The sequence below is a fragment of the Hyaena hyaena genome, unplaced genomic scaffold (assembly GCF_003009895.1).
Source record: "Hyaena hyaena isolate Hyena2069 unplaced genomic scaffold, ASM300989v1 scaffold_74, whole genome shotgun sequence".
In the NCBI taxonomy this organism is placed as follows: Eukaryota; Metazoa; Chordata; class Mammalia; order Carnivora; family Hyaenidae; genus Hyaena; species Hyaena hyaena.
This window is the reverse complement of record NW_024080706.1, coordinates 2,029,942-2,052,555: the sequence shown is the minus strand read 5'-3', so window position 1 is coordinate 2,052,555 and position 22,614 is coordinate 2,029,942. Positions and strand designations below refer to the sequence as shown.

Sequence of the window (22,614 nt, the reverse complement as noted above, 5' to 3'; positions counted from 1 at the left end):
ATGTTACATGAAATAAATAGTAGACTAAAGGAAGCAAAAGAATGCACCAGTGACCTGGAGGGACAGAGTAATGGAAAGCAATCAAACTGACCAGGACAAAAAAAAAGATTAATAAAAAATGAGAATAGGTTAAGGGAACACAGTGACACCATCAATCATAACAACATTCATATTACAGGGATCCCAGAAGGAGAAGAAAGAAAAGGGGGCAGAAGATTTATTTGAAGAAGTAGTAGCTGAAAGTATTTGAAGAAGTGGTAGCCCAAGTCGGACACTTAACCAATTGAGCCACCCAGGCGCCCCAACTATGACAAGTTTCTCAAAGAGTGACAGAAATGTGGGCTTTGGTGTCAGGATGACCTGGACACTTAACCAATTGAGCCACCCAGGTGCCCCACTTATGACAAGTTTCTCAAAGAGTAACAGAAATGTGGGCTTTGGTGTCAGAATGACCTGGCTCAGAACCAGGGGCCTTACTCACTAGCTGGGTAAGTCACCTCACCATTGCGGAGCCCCTGTCACAGCACCTACCCATCCCAGGATAGTTGCGCTGTGAAAAAGAACCTAGAGACATGTGTCGCCAACAGTCTGCACCAGCCTACCTGCTTCTCCTGGCACAAGTTGCCTAGTGAAGGAGCTATTAGTGAGAAAAGAGAATCTACCAAAATATTAAGAAACTCTTCCTGCCCAGTCCTGAGCATTCAAAGCAAGGAGATAAGGAGTCAAAACTGAGAACTAATGGGGACTCTGAGAAGATGTTTTATCTACTTCATGACCTCAGAGTATCCAGTTTCTTATCCATCATCAGTAGCCTCTCTCTCAGACCATCATTTTGAAACCTAGTTTTATATTTATTATACTAATTCTTGCTTCTTTTTGCATGGCCAGATCTCCTGAGCATAAAATGAGTGGCCTGTGAAACCAGCTGCCTCCAGTGAGACCAGCTAGTGGTAGTGTGTAGATGAAAGTTAGAAGTGGATATGAGTGGAGGAGAGAGAGACACTGGGTGCCTGGCTTTGAAGGCTGGTATGACAGATGTTTGGCCAGTGTGGGAAGGTTGTGCATAGGAGAGATGAGTTTTCTAATTCACCTTCTAAGAATTTATCCTATAGGAAGACTTCTAAAAGTACACAAAATTGTACAGTCAAGGACGTATTTATGATAGTATTGTTTATAAAAATGAACATTGGAAGCTACCTACTGTCTGTCACTCGAGGAATGGTTAAACACGTTGTGTGCTTATTCTATAGACCATTATGAGGGGATCAAAAAGAACAAGGTGTAGTTGTACATATTAACAAGAAAGCAGAGTTCTAAGGTATTTTTGAGCAATATAAGCAATTTTTAGATCAGTAAGTACCATAGAATGAGAGAGAGAAAAAGGTGGAGAGGGAGAGGGGGAGAGAGAGCTTGGGTCATGAGAGAGAAAGACTCTCACTTTTTGTATATTTTTATTTTGTTGCATCCTCTCTTTACAAAGCACATGTGGCATGTATTGCTCTTCTAGAAACAAAAGTAAACATAGATAAAAAACCTCTTTTAGCTGAAGTATAAATTTATTACTCTTAAAGTTCCAAGAAGGTAAAGGATAAAGTTCTTCCCTCCTCCACCTTGCCGCATGCTCTTTATACTCACACAGAACAATCCTGAGACACGGGTGAGAGGGGCTCGGATAGGCGAGTGGGCATTAGCCATTAGGTTACTATTTGATGGTTGTATTCCAGCAGGAGACGGGTTGCTGGAATGGGGTAGTTACTGGAGAGGCCACTCTCTTCATCTCTTTTGGAATCACTTAGAAGAAACCAGTCAGTGTATAAATGTGTTTTCTCTAAACTATGGACACCACCATCGCAAAACAGAGCCCATGCCTCTCTGCTAGGAAAATGCTAAGTGTGCTCTACATTCTCAGCCTACTTGTAGGGTTACAAGTCTCAGGGCCGGCACAGAAAACAGTCTCCTTTCCTGTGGCACTGTGGGACAGCAGTTCTGACCGAAGATGTCCGGTTGGCATGTGATCAGGGACCCACCTGAAATCTCACTCAAATCCCCAAAATGCACAATCTGGATAGAGAAATGGCACTTGAGGCCTGGCTTCTCAGATTCTTTAGAATGAAGCACACATACTTTTCAGACTTCTCTTCACTGGACCAGGCTAGCAATCTGAAGGTCTGGACCTCCTTCCAAAATGTTCCTATCACTTCTTCTAGGACATTTTTTCTTTTAAATGAATAAGAAGGGGAAAATATAGGATATATGTGTTTATCTTTCAGAGTTTTTGTATTATGACAACACTGAAAATTGGGTAGTGACGTATTTTCTAGGTGTCATTGTGTTTTCGCTTTCAATGGCATTGAACTTCAGAAAGTTTAATATATATGAAAGTTGCATAGTATATTGTGATTTGCAAACATCATTTAATGATGTATCAGATATAGAGCCCCGTCCCCATCAATTCAGATACTCTAGAATCTGCCCCACAACCACTGTTCTTACTTCAATTTGTCTGGACTCTTCTAGTGGTCTTCTGTTTTTTTGATTTCCACTCTTCCCATTTTATGATCTATTTTTATCTTGCTGGCAAATTAATTTTCCTAAAACAGAGTAGTGGGCATGCTGCTGTGTGTTAAAGCATTTTCAGCAGAACTAAATAGTCTTAGAAGTCCATACCCCCTTGCCTGGCCTTCCAGGTCCCATAGAACTTGAGAGAAGCCTAGTTTTCCAGATTTATTCTCCAGTAACTTCCACAGATCCTAAGTTCCAGGCAAATGGAATTATCCCTGCAGTCTCCATGAACTCTTTACTTCCACCCTGGGTTACCTTCTGACATATTATCGTTGTAACTTGAAATTTCCTCAGACCTCACCAGCCTGAGGATGAGAGTGAAGGCACATTAGCATCATACCCTAAGTTCACCAGCTTCTCAGACACAGGAAGTCCAAACCTCTATCAACTTTTTCTTAATACTCAATATTTTGAGTATTAAGAGCACAGTGTAACTGTATGTTAGCCAACTGGACAACAAATTATACCAAAAAATATTTTGTGTGTTCTAGTAGAGTGTCCCCATGAACTGAGACGATATTTGAGCTGACAGCCAGGCATGCTGCTACTTCACTTTGCTGGGTGCTAGGGAAGCTCTCTGTGTTTCTGGTGGTGCCACTGGCTTCACTGTGTCCTCCTGCTATGCATCTGAGCCCTCCTGAGGCCAAAGTGGACCCTGGCAGAGCGAGAAAGAATGGCTTTCTCCCCTTTATGTCACAGTCTGTTAGGGTATGTTAAAGCAGTGTTGCTTGGGCTCTCATGTGTTACAGTAGAAGAATAATCTTGTATTTTGAGGGACCACTGGAATTAACCTTGGCACCCAAAGTCTGCCATCACAGCTCCCGAGCTATATTCCGAATCACTATTTCTCTTGTTCCTGGATCCTGTAGTTCATGCCGGCAGGATTTTCTTCTTGTGTGATTTCAGTTTCTGTGTGTGTGGGTTTGTTTGTTTGTTTGTTTGTTTTTAAATACCTGCAAGTACACTTACCTGGAAGTATATCTACTCTTTAACATTTAACACAACATATTAGCAGATTTAAAACATTTTAAAATCTAGGTGGTGCCACTTTCTTGTTTTAGCACTGAAAGCCCTACACCCCTGGAAACACCTTAGTCCCAAGCAAAACTGGGATGTTGGACTCCCTATATGGTGGGCACATTAGCAGGGGTCAGGGGAGGTACTTGGCTGAGCAGCAAAAGATTGTTGGAGGCCATGGCAATCAAACAAGAGCAGATGGCAGTCGCCATAGTGACTGTGATAGGGTCTACTTAGAAGTGGTGCCAATATATGGTGGTGCCATTGGCAGCAGTAATCTGAGCTGCAAGAGAAAGGCTGTGTTGACACCCCCAGCAGGAAGGGAGGGATTTCCAGTTTTCCACTGTTGTTGTAAAGAGGAAACCACAGGCATTGGGGTAGGGGTAGGTGGAAGGCCAGCAGGGGTGGCGAGGATCCAAGAACTGCATTCACAAAGACCACACTTACCTAGCCATTCTCATCTCTCTGCATCTCTTCAGTGGCCCTGCCCCTAGACCTGGGACTAGGAAACATGAGCTTGTTCTTTCCAAACTTCACCTGGTTGCATAAGGCTTTTGGGGACCAGAGTTACCGTTAGCTAATTTACACATCATCATTTATCTTTCTTGTTCATGTTCCTCTGGGGGGAAAAATCCTTAGTGCTTAAAAAAAAAAAAAGTCAAGTATTTCTTATCTCGCTAGGCAAGGGAACACACGTTAGAGAAGAAATTCACTCACTGGTTTTGCCAAGGGGAAAAGGTCAGCAGTTGTTAACTGCTCCAAATCAAAGATTGAAAACTAGCACTTGGATGGGAAAGAACAAGTCCATAGACCTGTATGCTGGTTAAACAGAACCTATGGTTCCTTGGTCCATAAACAGTTTTCAGGTCGATGCTTTGAGATCAGACACGCCCCGGGCACTCAGAGTGCAGCTGCAGAGAACCAGTTATGATGAAACTCAGTGTTCCCCTCTGCTCCTAGGCAAGTGCTGCTCTAAGTAAGAAGTTTTGTAAGTGGAAAAGTCTCTTGTAGCTGGGCTTTGCTTCTTCTCCTCTCCGTTTTAATCCCTGCATTAGCCACCATCCTCTGGACTTAGCTGGAACAAGTTCCATCTTTTTATTCTGGACAAATAGTTCTTTCCTTAGCATTTCCAAGATGTCCGCTTTTTTTTTTTTTTAAATTAAGTTTATCTGTTTTGGGATGCTTGGGTGACTCAGTGGGTTAAGCGTCCAACTTTGGCTCAGGTCATGGTCTTGAGGTTTGTGAGTTCAAGCCCCACGTCGGGCTCTGTGCTGACAGCTCAGAGCCTGGAGCCTGTTTCAGATTCTGTGTCTCCCTCTCTCTCTGCCCCTCCCCCACTCATGCTCTGTCACCTTCTCTCTCTCAAAAATAAACATTAAAAAAATTAAACTTCATCTATTTATTTTGAGAGAGAGACAGAGACAGAGACAGAGAGACAGAGAGACAGAGAGAGGGAGGGAGGGAGGGAGGGAGGGAGACTCCCAAGCAGGCTCCGCATCGTCAGTGCAGAGCCTGTTGTGAAGCTGGAACTTATGAACTGTGAGATCACAACCTGAGCTGAGACCAAGCTCAGATGCTCAACTGACTGAGCCACCCAAGTTGAGTCTTGAGGGCTGTTTATTTTCCCAAATCCTTCCTTCCTTCCTTCCTTCCTTCCTTCCTTCCTTCCTTCCTTCCTTCCTTCCTTCCTTCCTTCCTTTCCTTCCTTCCTTCTTCCCTCCCTCCCTTTCTCTCTCTCTCTCTCCCTTCCTTCCCCACTCCCCATCCTTCCTTCATTTTTTTCTCTGATGAGGACAGACTAATCTCTTTCAACTCACCCTTATCTCTTTAGTTCCTCCTAAACCTTCCTTTGCAGCCAGGTTCCCACAGCTACGTCTGCCCTCAGTCTGTGTGGCTTCGGCTCTTGGGGAGGTACTAGCTTTGACCCCCAGGTCATCATTTCTTTTAGATCCATAAGAGTATTAAATAATAGCACATCTGAATTTAATTATGATTCAGCCTTCCTGGCTCCACATCCACAAATTTCTAATGCTTTGGAGAGAAGAATGTTTGCTACAAGTATTGGCTGTAGGGACAATGTTTCGATCTGTTCTTCATTTCCTATATTCATAAACACATGTAAAGGGTGGCTAACATGGTTGGGAATCGAGTGTTTGGATAATCCAACATGGTGTGGATAGGGCTTTTCACATGCCTGAGCACACGACATTTTCTTTTTCTGTGTTTTTCTTCACAAATATGCCTTTCTTCCCCCTTTCTTTTAAACACTGGCAGAGAGCAACTGGAACTTTGACCTTGGTTTCATAATTTATGTGGCTGATTTTGTAGACTATTGTGTTTCATGTTATGTAATATTTCTTTTTTTTAAATTTTTTTTTAAAGATTTTTATTTATTTCTAGGAGAGAGAGAGAGAGACAGCGTGAGCAGGGGAGAGTCAGAGAGGGAGTCACAGACTGAAACAGGCTCCAGGCTCTGAGCTGGCAGTCAGCACAGAGCCCGACGTGGGGCTCAAACCCACGAAGATCATGACCTAAGCGAAAGTCGGACGCTTAACCGACTAAGCCACCCAGGTGCCCCTCATGTTATGTAATATTTCTGACAGTTACAAATAATTTTTTTTAATTTTCAGGACATGGGGCTTTTGTGTTGGTATGTTTGGAAGGAACAAAAAGTAATAATGCGAGGGAATATGATATAAGAAGGGTATATAATTTTCCTGGTACAAACTGTATACCTCCTCTGTCCCCAGCCCAATGCAATGTTTCTGTCCATAGTGGGTGTTGAATTCCCTGTCCATTCAGCCTGTAGTTGGCCACTACTAGATCTTTCAACTGTGGGGCTCCCTGTGGGGTTGGTTGTGGCATTGAGGAGGAGTCTTGGTGACTGACATTTTACCTTCTGTTTGTTGTGAGCTTCAGCTGCCTCAACCCCTTTCCAATATCATGATACTTTTCTTTGCTCAAGATTTGCTTTATGATTGATTTTTACTATAGACACTTGGATATCAGAGATTAGACTGTTTAAGGAATGTATATTGCTATACGTAGGGCGAGTCTTCCACACTTAATTAACTTCAGACACCAGGACTTGTATTGTCAGGTTCCTGTTAGTGGAACAATAAACAGAATAATCTTTAAACCTGACAGTGTGATCACACACCATTATCGGTCATGTTCCAAACACCACCAAAGACAGCCATAAAATCAGGGTCTGTTTTGAAGATAACAGCTGATATTTACTAAACTTAGATCAACTGGTTATACAGTAATTAAAAAGTCAAAAACAAATGTTCATTGGCAAGTAATTCCTTACCTCAGGATAATAATACAAGGTGAGCTAACAGTATGCTTTCCTGGATGATCTCAGGATTTCATAAGTACTAGCACAATATATCTTATAATGTATATCAGAAGTAAGAAAATCATATAGCCATTTCTCTATGTAACCTGGCTGTCTGTGTTTAAATCTTCTTACTTTTTTTAAAAATATTTTTACTTATTTCTAGGAGAGAGAGAGAGAGGGAGAGAGAGAGAGAGAGGAGAGCGTGAGTAGGGGAGGGTCAGAGAGAGGGAGACACAGACTCTGAAACAGGCTCCAGGCTCCGAGCTGGCAGTCAGCACAAAGCCCGACGTGGGGCCGGAACCCACGAACCGCGAGATCATGACCTAAGCAAAAGCCGGACGCTTAACCGACTAAGCCACCCAGGCGCCCCAATATCTTCTTACTTTTGAACTTAGGTCTTTATTTTCGGTATCTTAAATTGTTCCTACAAAAAAAATCACTGATCCAAGGCAAAACTGTGACATAGGTAAAGTTTCAATAAACAATAGCTTCTGTTTCCTCTTCATTTTCCTTTTTTTTTTTCTCTTGCTATTTCTTCACCCCAACATAAGGTCTAAACTTGGCCCCATTCTGGGTCTCAGTCAACTCCTATATAACTTATGATTAAGGTATTACCCGAGGAAATATTTATATATGACCTCTCCTAGGAATGTATTTCCTTTTTTCCTGGTAAATAAATGTTTACTTTGATATAATATTAAAATTGCAGAAAACTACAAAAATAATATAAATAACCCCAGTTCACCCTTTACCCAGATTCAGTAATTGTTTACATTTCCCTCTATTTGTTCTATCATTTGTTTGCTTGCTTTATTTGTATTTGTATTTTATTTGTATGTGTATATGTATATGTGTATTTTTTTCTGAGCCACTTGACAGTGAGTTGCAGACATCATGTCTCTTTACCACTAAATACTTCAATATGTGTTTTCTAAGAACAAAACATCCTCTTACATAACCACAGTGCAGTGATCAAAACCAGGAAATTTAACATTGATACAACATTATTATTCATATTAAATTTATAGCCTATATTAAATTTTATAAGTTATCCCAATAATATTCTTTAAGCCTTTCCTCTCATTCCAGGTCCAATCCAGCAACACACTTTATACTTAACTGGCATCCATTAGTCTTCTTTAAATCGGGACAGTTCTTTAGTCATTATCTTTCCTTTTTTTGATATTTTAAAAGGTACAGACCAACGATTTTACAGAATGTCCTTCAATTGGAATTTGTCTGATGTTTCCTCATGATTAGATTCAGGTTATGCATTTTGGTGGGAATACCCCAGAAGTGATGTGTTCTTCTTGGCACATTATATCAGAAGGCTCATGATGGCTATAATACATTTCTTTTTTAAAAGAAGACTCCTAAATATGAGAAAGCTTTCATGTCCTAAAGGAAAATCTTTCTAAAAATGAAACAAAAGGGTATAATGTATTTGAAAAAGAAATCTTATCAAATCCCTTAAGGCAAACTGTTACCTACTCTGCTTGTTTGTCATAAAGTTTATCCTGGTATTACTAGTTCACTCATTAATTCATGCATATGTTGATTCATTTAGTCAATGTTGGTCAAACACCTACTGAGTGCTGATAAACAAAAGCAAAACAAAAACCCACCTTAGTCATGAAGCTTCTATTCTAGTGTGTAGAAATACATGTTAAGCAATATAAGTCAGTTCTATATTATGTTAGAAGGTAAGAAATACCATGGGGAAAACATAAAGCAGGGAAGGTATGATGGGGAACACTGCAAGAGGCTGTAACACTAAGAGAGGTGATGAAGAAGGACTTCCTGAGAAGGGGACATAGTAAACTTCAGCCCCAGAGGCTGAGCAACGTGACTTCCATACTTTGAGGAAGTACAGATTAAAAGGGCGCTCAGTGAGAGAACTGTACCCTTTGAAAATTTTATTAGTGGATTGTCTGTAATCCACCCATCAAGTAGTTGAAATGTCAGAGGCCAGGAAGGAGGAAAGTATTAGTGATGGCTATTCACTGGTATTTAGAATATTGAGTGGGACAGAACTGGGAAAGATGTAATCCCAGTGTAAGCTTCCAGAAAATTAAGCTAGTGCTAAGTAGAATGAGAGAAAGATAAGGCAGGGGACAAAGATGGAGGACTAAGAAGGATAAACGGGGCGAAATTTGAACAACAGCTGGCCGAAAGTAAGCTAGACAATAACACATAATGCATACTGTATTTTAAAGTTTTATATTTTAAGACAGTAAATAGACCTTTGCTTTCAGATTACATGAAGCAATTGCTTTTGACACTTGACACCATAGGAAGAAGTTAGCTTAATGTCACAATGTCTCAGAATTGAATATGTTTATTTCCACATATCCTAGAGCAGGAGTTTCATATAAGTGTTAATACAGGTCAATGGAATCTCTTGCCTGGTGGAAAGTGAGTCTTTTAATGGACATATTTTCTCAGGGATATTCACTCTACTGTCTTCAAAGTTTGAGGCTCTGGCTGCCCTTTGCTGTCAGGATGGAGAGATGTCTAAGGATCTTCCTCCTCTCCTTGCAACCTCACTGCCTCTACAAGCCCCATCTTCATTGGTACTCTTTTTACCTTCTTTGGCTACTCCTTAATCCCATATGGTTCCCTAGGCCTGTATTGCTCTTATATCACAACTACTTCCCACTTTATTTCAAAGACACTCTGAAATGTCATTTTCTTGTGACGTTTCTCAGTTATGTGAGGCTCACAATTGGTTTAGATCAGAAAGCCAGGTCTGCAGGTGGTCAGGAGGTGGTACAATGCTTAAGTTGTGTTCTTTTTTTTTCTTCTTCTTCAAATTTTTATTTAAATTCTAGTTTGTTAATATACAGGGCAATATTGGCTTCAGGAGAATTTAGAGGTTCATCACTTACAACACCCAGTGCTCATCACAAGTGCCCACCTTAAGACCATTACCCATCTATCTCATTCCCCTGCTAGGTCCCTCAATTAACCTTCAGTTTGTTCCCTATCATTAAAAGATTCTTATGGTTTGTTTCCCTCTCTTCCCCCACCCCCATATGTTTAAGTGTTTTATTTCTTATATGGTACTTGTCTTTCTCTGACTGACTTATTTCACTTAGTATAATACACTCTATCTCCATCCACATTGCTGCATATGGCAAGATCTCAACCTTTTTGATGGCTGAGTAATTTCAGTGTGTGTGTGTGTGTGTGTGTGTGTGCGTGTGTGCGCGCGCGTGCACGTATAGCACATCTTCTTTACTCATTCATTCATCAGTCAATGGATAATTGTGTTCTTTCCATTGTTTGGCTATTGTTGATAATGCTGTTATAAATATTGGGGTGCATGTACCCCCTTCAAATCTGTATTTTTATCCTTTGGGTCATTACCTAGTAGAGCAATTGCTGGATTGTAGAGTAGTTCTATTTTTAACTTTTTAAGGAAACTTCATACTGTTTTCCAAAGTGGCTGAACCAGTTTGGAAGTGCAAGAGGGTTCCCCTTTCTCCACGTCCTCACTAACACCTGTTGTTTCTGGTGTTGTCAATTTTAGCCATTCTGACAGTGTGCGGTGGTATCTCATCACGGTTTTTATTTGAATTTCCCTGATGAGTGACATTGAGCATCTTTTCATGTATCTGTTAGTCATCTCGTTGTCCTCTTTGGGAAAATGTCTATTCATGTTTTCTGCCCATTTCTTAACTAGATCATTTGTTTTTTTGGGTGTTGAGTTTGAAAAGTTCTTTATAGATTTTGGATACATCATTTACAAATATATTATCTTACTGCATAGGCTGCTTTTTAGTTTTGTTGCTTATTTCCTTCACTGTGCAGAAGCTTTTTATACTGATGAAGTCTCCAAAATTCATTTTTGCTTTTGTTCGCCTTGCCTCCAGTGATGTGTCTGGTAAGAAGTTGCTGCAGCAAAGGCCTGTGTTCTCCTCTAGGATTTTGATGTTTTCCTGTCACACTTAGGTCTTTAATCCATTTTGAATTTATTTTTAGGTATGGTGTAAAAAAGTGGCCCATTTTCATTCTTCTGCATATTGCTGTACAGTTCTCCCAACACCATTTGTTGAAGAGACTGTCTTTTTTCCACTGCATATTCTTTCCTGCTTTGTGAAACATTAGTTGACCATATAATTGTGGGTCTATTTCTGAGTTTTATATTCTATTCTATTGATTTATGTGTCTTTTGTTTTGTTTTGTTTTGTTTTTTGGTGCCAGTACAGTATTGTCTTGATGACTAGACCTTTGTAATACAGCTTAAATTCCAGAATCCTGATGCTTTTAGCTTTGCTTTTCTTTTTCAGGATTACTTTGGCTATTCAAGATCTTTTGTGGCTCCATACAAATTTTAGGATTGTTTGTTCTAGCTTTGTGAAAAATGCTGGTGATACGTTGATAAGGATTGCATTAAGTGTGTAGCTTGCTTTGGGGTAGTATAGACATTTTAGCAATATCTGTTTTTCCAATCCATGAACATGGAATGTTTTTCCATTTCTTTGTACCCTTTTCAATGTCTTTCATAAGTGTTCCATAGTCTTCAGAGTACAGATCTTTTACCTCTTTGGTTAGGTTTAATCATAGGTATCTTATGGTTTTTGGTGCAATTGTAAATGGTATGAACTTCTTGATTTCTTTTTCTGCTGCTTCATTATAGGTGTGTAGAAATGCAACAGATTTCTGTATGTTGATTTTATATCTCGTGTCTTTGCTGAATTCATATATTAGTTCTAACAATCTTTCAGTGGAGTCTTTCAGGTTTTCTAAATAGAGTATCACGTTGTCTGAAAATAGTGAAGGTTTGACTTTTTCTTTGCCAATTTGGATGCCTTTTATTTCTTTTTGTTGTCTGATTGCTGAGGCTAAGACTTCAATACTATGTTACATAGTAATGGTGAGAGTGGACATTCCTGTCTTCTTCCTGACCTTAGTGAAAAAGCTCTCAGTTTTTCCCCATTGAGGGTAATATTAGCTGTGGGTCTTTTGTATATGGCCTTTACGATGTTGAAGTATGGTCCATCTATCCCTACTTTGTTGAGGGTTTTTATCAAGAATGGATGCTGTATTTTGTCAAATGCTTTTCCTGCATCTATTAAGAGTTTCATATGGTTCTTATCTTTTATTAATGTGGTGTACCATGTTGATTGATTGGTGAATATTGAACCATCCTTGAAGCCCAGGAATAAATCCCACTTGATCATGGTGAATAATTATTTTAATGCACTGTTGGATTCAATTTGTCAGTATCTTCTTAAGAATTTTTGCATCCATATTCATCAGGGATATTGGTCTGTAATTCTTTTTAGTGGGGTCTTTGTCTAGTTTTAGAACCAAGGTAATGCTGGCCTCATAGAAGGAGTTTCGAAGTTTTCCTTCCATTTCTGTTTTTTGGAACAATTTGAGAAGAATAGGTGTTACCTATCATTTAAATATTTGGTAGAGTTCCCCTGGGAAGCTATCTGGCCCTGGGCTTATGTTTTTTGGGAGATTTTTGATTAATGATTCAATTTCTTTTCTGGTTATGGGTCTGATCAAATTTTTTATTTCTTTCTGTTTCAGCTTTGGTAGTTTGTATATTTCTAGGAATTTGTCCATTTCTTCCAGATTGCCCAGTTTCTTGGCATATAGTTTTTCATAATATTCTCTTATAATTGTTTGTTTTTCTGTAGTGTTGGCTGTGATCTCTCCTCTTTCATTCATGATTTTATCTATTGGGTTCTTTCTCTTTTCTTTTTGGTAAGTCTAGCTAGGCATTTTTCAATTTTATTAATTATTTCAAAGAACCAGCTCTTGGTTTCATTGATCTGTTCTACCGTGGGGGTTTTTTGTTTGTTTCTTTCTATATCATTTATTTCTGCTCTAATCTTTATTTCTCTTCTTCTGATAAATTTAGGCTCTAGTTGCTATTCCTTTTCTATCTCTTTTAGGTGTATGTTTAGGCTGTGTATTTGAGACTTTTCTTGCTTCTTGAGGTATTGCAATATACTTTTTTCTTAGGACTGCCTTTACTGCATCCCAAAGGTTTTAGACTGTCATGTTTTCATTTGCCTCTATGTAATTTTTATTTCTTCTTTAGTTTCTGTTAACTCTTTCATTCTTTAGTAGGATGTTCTTTAGCCTCCATGTATTTGTGGTCTTTACAAATGTTTTTCTTGTAATTGACTTCAAGTTTCAGAGTGTTGTTTTCTGAAAATATGCATGGTATGATCTCAATCTTACTGTGCTTGTTGAGGGCTGATTTGTGACCCATTGTGTAATCTATTCTGGAGAATATTCCCTGTGCACTGGCAAAGAAGGTGTATGCTGCTGCTTTAGGATAAAATGTTCTGAATATATCTGTTAAGTCCATCTGATCTAGTGTGTCATTCAAAATCATTGTTTCCTTGTTGATTTCCTATTTAGATTATCTGTCCATTTATGTAAGTGGGAGGTTAAAGCCCCCTTACTATTATTGTATTATTTTTTTTTGAGAGAGAGAGAGAGGTCATGAGTGTGAGTGGGGGAGAAGTTGAGGGAAAGGGAGAATCTTAAGCCGGCTCCATGCTCACCATGGAGCATGAAATGGGGCTTGACCTTATGACTGTGAGATCATGATCTGAGCCAAAATCAAGAGTCAGATGCTTAACCAACGGACCCACCCAGCCTCCCAAGGTGGGTCTTATGTTTTGTTTCATTTTTCTTTTGTTTGTTTTGTTTTGTTTTTAAAAATCCTTTCTGATACCCTATGTCTTTTGATTGGAGCATTTAGTCCATTTATATTCAGGGTGATTAGTGATAGATATGAATTTAGTGGCATTGTGTTGCCTGTAAAGTTGGTATTTCTGGTGATGTACTCTGTTCCCTTGTAGTCTTTGTTGTCTTTGGTCTCCCCCTCCCCCCCCCCATTCAAATATTTCTTGCAGGGCTGGTTTGGTGGTCACAAACTCCTTTAGTTGTTGTTTGTCTGGGATACTCTTTATCTCTTCTTCTATTCTGAATGACAGCCTTGCTGGATAAAGCATTCTTGACTGTATATTTTTCCCATTCAGCACTTTGAATATATCCTGCCACTGCCTTCTGTCTTGCCAAGTTTCTGTGGATGGATCTGCTGAGAACCTGATCTGTCTTCCCTTGCAGGTTAAGAACTCCCCACCCTCCCTTATTGTTTTCAGGATTCTTTCCATGTCTTTGTATTTTGTGAATTTGACTGTGATATGTTAGTGAACAGGGCAGCTCAACAGTGCCCACCAGGTCTTTTGCCCCTGGAGAGGTCATGCCCCCTCTCCCAAATACCCTCCAAGCAGGGGAAATGCCTCTCCCCATGCAACCCAGGGTACCCTCAGACCATGCTGCTTGCTCTCGGGTCTCCACCCTCCTTCCCACTGGAGCTCCACCAAGCACAACCCTGGCAATGGTGTGGACCTCTGAAACTTCAGACTCCACGGTTTATAAAAACCTGCGGTATTCAGCCTCTCTCTTTTTCCCAGTCAATGATTTTGGAGAAGAGTATATCTTGTGCAATTCCCCGCTTGCACTTCCTCTCTCTCTCTCTCTCTCTCGCTTTTTCTTGCTCCTCTGTGATCAGGGCTCCCTCCTCATTGCAACATCCACAGCTCTTCCCTCCACCAAATCAACTTTCTGCAGTTCTTACCTTCCATAATGGGGTGATTTTTTTTCACCTCTAGTTGTTCAGTTTTACTCTCAATTCTCAGATTGATTTCTTGGGTGTTCAAAATGATTTTATTTTTATCTAGCTGTGTTTAAGGGACAAGGCAATCCTAGGGCCTCCCTATTCCCATGCCATCTTAATGCCTCATCGCTTTAGTTGTATTCTAACAATGTGGGACCCTCACCCCATATCCTTCTGTATTCCTGTCTGCTTTGTGGCAGGCAGAACAATGTTGAAATTGAGATGTGACCTCCAGAGCCTGGTTTGAATCCTGGCTCCACCACTAATTAGTTATGTGACTTTAGGAGGTTACGTAGTCTTTCTTTTCTCTTCTCTTCTTCCTTTTCTTTCCTTTTCTCTTCTTTTCTTTTTTGAGAGGGGGGTGCAAGTGAGTGATGGGCAGAGAGAGAGAGAGAGAATCCCACATGAGGGGCAGAGTGAGTAAGAGAGAGAGCAGGGCTCATCTGGGGCTTGTGTTTTTACATGGAGTGGGGCTGGAGCTCACACGAAGCAGGACACGAGCTCACCCAAAGCAGGGCTCAAGCTCACCCAAAGTGGGGCTCATGCTTACCCAGTGTGGGACTTGAACTCACCAACTGTGAGATCATGATCTGAGCTGAAGTCAGATGCTTAATGACTGAGCCACCCAGGCATTCTAGGAGGTTACTTAGTCTTTCTATATCTCAATGTCATATGTAGAGTGAAGATAATAAGAGTTCTTCCTTTATGGGGTTGTTGTAAGGATAAGATAGGTAAATATTGGGAAATGCCTTTAGAGTGGAGTCTGGGACATAGTAGGAATAATATAAATGCTTACTAAATAAATAAATAGATAAATAAAATAAGTTTGAGGTGATGGCTGTGTGGAACAAGAAGGTTTGGCTTATTTAAGGCAGTGGCCTAAATGTTCATCACAATGGGGACCCAGAGCTACACTTGCAGTGGCCAGAGGCAGTCACTTCACTATAGCACACTCTATAGGGGTGGTTATAATATAATATGTTAATGCAAAGTTTGCTGTATTTCCTCAGGCTGTAGCAGTCCATCAAAGAGCCATGTGGGGCTCCAGATCAATACTGAGAAAGGCTGACCACTAACTCCTATGGTGCACGCTGTCTCTCTTACTCCTTGCAACAACCTGATGAGGTCAGTGTAGCAGATGCTGCCAGTTGACCACCAATAACCATTTTCACTTTCTTCTTTTATCACAGAATGCCTGAGTTTTGTCAAGCACATGTTTTCATGGCCAATGACTACATTTCCCAGCTTCTTGTACAGCTAGGCATGGCCATGTGACCAAATTCTGACCAAGGGAATGTGAGCATAGATCAAGTGTGCCATTTCTAGGTTGTGCCCTTGAAAGGGACAGGTGTATGCTCCATTTGCTCCTTTGCTTCCCTTCTCATTGGTTGGCATGCAGTCATGGCGAAGTCGGCGTGGGGGGGGGTGCCTTGGACTCAGAGATGAAGGCCTCATTTGTGAGGGTGGCTTAGTTGCCTTCATGCCATCTAAGTCTGAGATGTTTTGTGTGACAGAAATAAAGTTTTACATTGTTGAAGCCATGGTATTTTGGGGGGTTCTTTTCATTATGGCAGCTTAGATTATACATACTACAGAAGGTATTAATATATCATTGCTTAATATCTTATTAATATCTAGAAGCTTCAAAGAGTTGGTGGAGGTCACACAGTTTGTAAGAAGCCATAGTGGGATTCAAACCCAAGTGCTCTGATGCTAGAGCTGAGACTTTTAACTGTGCATCGTGTTGTTTTGCCCCTTGAAGCCTTGCTGGTCTATGATCTAGGTCTTGAGGAAGAAGAGACACACCTGTCCCAGTCCTCCCGGTCTACAGCCCCAGCTACAACCAGTAGCTCCACATAGCATGTATAATTTATCACTATTCAGCTCTCCATAGATACGTAAGGGTGTGGCCTCAAGCCATATTGAATGTGTGGGTTTATCTATGAGGTTTTGGTCATTTTTTTGAATTGTCAGACTTTAGGAACCCATGTCTGGTTTCTGCATATAGACTTAAGCCCAGAGTCAAGCACAAAGGCAACACTTAACAGTATATACAAAGGAGACAATCAAAATATTTCAAAGACAGCAGCCCTGGAAAACAACTCAAGCCAGGCATAGCGATCCCAGTAGTTAACATGACAGACTTGTACAGGCCATGCAGGATCCTAGATGAGGTGGACAAGTGGGAGAAGAGCAGAAGTCAAAGCCAGTCTGAGTCAGAGGTCAGCATGCTTGGGCAAGCTTCAAAAAGGCTGAACTCCAGTTGCAAATGTTTGCTTGCCCTCCCAGTACTACTCAAGTTGTCACAATACCATCAGTGATGATGTCAGACTTTCAAGAAAGAATGGAAGAAATCTCTTCAGATTTCTGTGGTCGCAGTGGGGCTAACATAATGCTTATTCTTGGCACTATACCTAACACCTGTTCATCCTTCAAGGTTCATTTGGCCTTTATTTCCTTGAGGAAGCCTCTCATGACCTCTCAAGTTCAGGTTAGGCAAACTTTTTTGGTGCCATTGCAGCAGCTGTATTTTCTTTCTTAGAACACTCTTCACATGGTGTTATTTCCTGGGTTTTGGATTGTTTTTGCTGATCCCCATCTCCTTCACTGCTATGTTCCCAAAGTCAATCACGCAGAGAGCACAGGACATTGTAGACATTCACTAGATGGAATGAATCCCATGGGGGTGGTGGAAATGGCTGAATATAATGAAAGAGGTGTTGTCCTTTCTGAACAGCCTAATAAAACATGCAATTTTAGGTAGCTAGAATCTAACTACTTACGTATCTTTAAAATTTTATTTCCAGTCCTTACTCTCAGTGCTGGTGAATGTCAACTGTTTCAAGTTTTGCAGACAAAACTGACAGTATGCCACAAGGGACTTCAAATGTGTATATGATTTGAACCAAAAATTACTTACTTCTAGAAATAGGTCCTAAGGAAGCACATACAAATACAAATAGAGGAAGGATGTTCACTATACTGTTATTTATAGTAAAAAAAATTTAAATGTTTCCAGTAAGGGAATGTGTAAACAAGGGATCAGTCCTTTGATTGCACATTGTGCAGGCAAGAGGAAAAAAACAATCACACTTTGGAAGAATATTTAAAAACCCAGGAAGAATCTCCTCCCATAATGTTAAGTAGAAGAAGTAAGACTTTGGACATGATTGATGTGCCACGGTGCCAGAGAGGTGGTAGCAAGGCGGACTCGGAGTTTGGGAACATGTGGCAAAGGAGATTTTCATCAGATTCAGGAATAATAAATTTGAACAAAGAATGTGGTGGCCTAACCATTCGCTTTCTTTTGCAGGGAGCATTCCTGATGGACAGGCTTTACGTTTCAAGAAAACTGAAGCTTCAGCAAAATTACAAAAATTGCTACAGAAGGGGAAGAGAGTTCAAACCTCATAGGAATCCCAGTTCACAGATGGGTGCTTAGATAATCTGAAACATCTCTAATTAGATGAAGAGGAAAGGCTCAGGAAGCAATTTAGAAGAGTTAACCAGCCTTTGTCAGAAGAACAAGTTGATCAGCCGTTTCCAGAAGTAACAATGCTACTTTGCCCAGGCTTTGTCGGAAGAACACTGACCAGCTCAGCCTGAACAGCATAGCAAAAGTATAAACTTCATTACTATTCCAAAGAAAAAGAAAAAGAAACTATCAAATGGAAAAGCAGAAGAAAGACACGGATAAGCACCAGCTAAGTGTGCTGCTAGGAAACAAGAATTTGAGAGTAGAAAATGAGAGAGACCAAGTTCAAAGGCTCTACAAAATGAAAAAAATGGAAGTGTTCAAAATGTTGAACAAAAAGATTAAAAAGGGCCAACCAAACTTGAATTTACAAATGGAGTATCTTTTAAAAAATACAAGAAAAAAACTCCTGTCAGATGTTTTGTCCTTAATCAAGAGTTAAACTATCTGCTGTATGTTGAGTTCTTCTGCATATGTGATGTAACTCCAACTAACTGAAGTTATCAACATAAACTGGAATGCTAAGCTACACTAAATATAACATGTCTAAATATTTTTGTTCTTGTAAAGGAAATTTTTCTGTGTATGATCTACAGAATATACTTTGTTTCTTATTTATTTGCCTCTGAGGAAAGTTGGCTTGAAGAATGGAAAGAGTTCTATCTGGCTGACAGGTTTAAGTACGTAATACTTTTGTACCACACGAGAAATAATATGTCAAAATATTATTATAAATAAAATGTTTTGAAAGTTAAAAAAAATCAGCTTGTGGGCAAAGGCAGCACCACTTTTGTGGCCCTGCAAATTTCCACTGTGGCCTATTAGATGGCTGGGGGAGTGTTTACACCAAAGACGTCCAGAATCTGGTCCTTCCCCATGAGCCACTTCACCCCCTCCCCAAACAACTTAGTTTCCGGTGTCCAGGCCAGTGAGGGGAGGGTGGGGAGGGTGGGGAGGCACTTCCCTAGTATTAATGGGCCACATGAGGAGAAGGCCTTTGTGCCATGGTCTTTTGGGGGTCCCAGAGGGTGGCAGTAATCCTTCAGCTTTCCTCTCCATCAGGGGCAAGGTGGTGGAGAAGCACCAAGGGTCTTCTCTGGGCATGAGGGAAGGGCTCCGAGTACCTGCAGTCCCTCCCTGTCTCTGATGGCGTGTCCAGCCTTCAGACTGTTGTCAACTGTTGTTGTTTTGTATGAGCGAAATTATCTTTACTAAACAGATTTAATAGTTGAAAGAAAAGCAGCACACAAAAAATTATATACTCTGTATGATCCATTATTAATCTCTCTCTTACACACATACACACACACATACACAAACACATTACATACACAAGAGAAAATATTGGTAAGAAAGGTATTTATTTATTACTACTTGTGGATAATTGTTTATTTTACATGCTATTTTGTATTTCCAAGCTCTCATTAGTAGGCATGCACCACTTTTAAAATCAGAAAAGAAAAAGTTAGGGTAATAACAAATTTCAAATTCTTATTTCTGTGTTTCCTTTTTCCAAACACCCAGATAAATAATATGGTACATGTATGTTCCAATTATGGCCATTACTAGACCCAAAGGATGTCTGGGCTACCTCCTTTTAAGTTGTTGTTCTTTAACAAAATTTTTTTTTAATGTTTAATTTTGAGAGAGAGAGAGAGAGAGAGAGAGAGAATCTGAAGTAGGTTCCAGGCTCTGAGCTGTCAGCACAGAGGCACAGAGCCCGATACGGGGCTCAAACCCACAAACCATGAGATCATGAGGTGAGCCAAAGTCAGATGCTTAGCCAACTGAGCCACCCAGGTGCCCCAAGTAATTGTTCTTATTAGAGTAGAAGTAATGTGTGGTAAAGCAAAATAGGCAGAGTAGAAGGTACATGCCGATTTTATACATATAAACCTGTTTTACACATATAGAACCATTTTCACTTTTTGCAAATTGGGTTTCCCTCTCCTGTATGCTCAGGACTAGTCCACAAGGGGTTGAAAACATACACATACCATTCTGTGGTAGTGTCCACTGTCTTTCCCTCACAGGGCATTCTGGGTTGTGACATATCTCTTCTCTTTTACACTCTGTTCTTTTTTTCTACCCCTCTCTCTATCCCCAGGTTACACCATAAGCCCATTGTGAAAAGAATGAAATCAAAACATGTGGAATATTCTCAGCCCCTCACAGGGTGGGTGGAATCAGAATGGAAATAATTATCTCAGTTTCAATTAATCTCATGCTGCGCTGTATTAATACCTGTCATCCAATAAGACATAGTTCCCCCTCTCCATTCTTTCAAATACTGATTGAAGAAAATTTTCAATAAAGTTTCCTAGTTGAGTGCCCAGACTTTTCTCTTCAACAGTTATTGTATGGCCTATTTTGTAGGTTTGGTTTTTGATTTGGTGATATCAGGATTAATAACATTATGTTTTGTGCCAGTATATTTTATTTCACTGGGTTCTGAATAATCATAGAGCAGTATTTTCTAAATAGCAATTGTATTCAACACTAATGAAAATACTCACATGTTTGTATTAGTAAAATATAAAAATCTGGGACCAAATTTGTTTACTGAACCAATCACTTGGGATTACCTTTAAGAGTCAAATAGATTTAGTTTAATGTATTTTTAAATTAGGGCTGTTTCTTAGAGCTGTTTTCACTTAAACTATAATTAGACTATAGTTGTAAAGCCAGTGAATATAATGCTACCAGTGTAGCCAATACAAATTCATTGTCATTACTTGTAAGCACATACCTTACTTTAATATACAAGATTTGACATGATCTGAAAGTGTCTTGTTTCTCCATTTCTCTTTCACTGGAAATTCCTTAGGAATCCAAACCAACACTAAAGAAAACAGAGAAAAAAAATAAACAGGACAATGTTCATGTAAAGATCAAAGGTTAACACATGCCTCCAGGCCTCTTTTTATTTACTTGGTTGAAATTTATCTTAGTCGGTGAAGAAAATGAGTAGTTTGATCTTTTCAACCTTTTTTTATTCAACAGGCCATGAGCTCAGGAGATGAACAAGGCTAGAATCCTGGCTCTAACCTTTAATAATTGTGTAATCTTGAACAAATTACTTATTTAACCTCTCCATGCCTCAGTTTCTTAAACTGTAAAATGAGGATAATATTAGTACCTAACACATAGAGTTGTTTGGAGGGTTAACTAAACGAATGCAAACAAAAATCTTAGAACATTTTTTGGCATGGAGTAAGTACTCAAATTCTAGTTGTGCAGAATACAACACAGAGCAAGTCAAATGTGATTCCTGTCCTCGTGGAGTTTATACTCTGGTGGCAGTGGGAGTGAAGTGGGTAGCAAAAGACACCGCACAAATCACACAGCTAATGGCATCTTTGTGGTTGTGTTAAGTGTAATGAAGGAGAAACACAGGGCACTGAAGATCATTTGCTCTTTCAATGAACTGCAAAAGTTTTATAAACTTACATATATATAAAACTTATATATCACACTTTTATAAAGTTAAGAACATCTGAAAGTTTCATTATCCTATATCCACCCATGATAGGCAGTTTTATTCAAAAATATCAAATTTAAAAGTTGAGCACTCTTAATTTGAAGATTATATTTATATGTATCCAGGTGTTTAAAGAGAAATCGTAGCACCTGAGGGGGGAAAATCATTCAAGCCATTTGGTAACAGTGACAAACTAGTCAATAACTCACTCAAGATTTAATTTTCCAGTATGGCTCTTTAAAGACATAGGATTCTAAAATTCTTAGAATTTTTTAAAATTGTTATTCTTAGAAAGGCAGGATAGCATACTGGTTCAGGACCCAGGTCCCCAAGGATCTAGACTCTGACATTTTGCTAGCTTTTAACTCCTATTAGGCAAGTTCCTCCACCTCTCTTAAGCCTCAAATTCGTTCTCTTTCAAGTTGGAGATAACAAAACTTTATCAAGAGATTGGAAAATTAAATGATACAGCCTGGCAAACATCTAGCAGCGTCTGGCACACAGCAGATAGTCCAAAAAGGGGAACCTAAAAGGCTGAACTTCCTTCCTAAGGATTTTAGACTATTAAGACCATGAAGCACTTGTCAATGTTTCATTTTTCCGTGGAAATAGTCTGTGATCGAGGAAAACTAACGTGACATTGGAGAAGAGTCCTGGAATTCATCCCAAGATTTTTGACTTATTAAAATGAGCTGAGGTCGTGTTTACAGCTCAAAGCTCCACCCAGCAGCGCCTAAGCGTTCCCTCAGCAAAACTGGTAGGCCACCAACCGTCACTTTGCCTGGCAGCCTGAAGAATGCTGATAACCGGAGGCAAGACTGAGGCCCCCGTTAACGCAGCCCAGCTCTGGGTTCACGAATCCCGCGGTCTTGGGGTCGGAAGGGCGGGGCTCCCCCCATTACACACACCTCTCAGGCCTCTCCCAATCCCCAGGTTCCGTCTCCCTCCCGGAGGCCTAGCGCCTGGCCCCTCTGCTCCCGCCCATATTTGGTTTCCAATCCCATCCTGCCTGGCGCTCGAGCGGCCAATCAGGAGGCGGTCCTCCCTCGGGGGCGGGGCGAGGGGCGGGGCGGACTGGCGGA

General features: G+C 40.2%; 1 pseudogene; it reads left to right on the top strand.

The window, feature by feature from the left end:
* The window catches only part of LOC120232564, a 54,769-nt pseudogene extending 36,276 nt beyond the window's left edge, over nt 1–18,493 (top strand).
* Nucleotides 18,494–22,614: the final 4,121 nt, after the last annotated feature.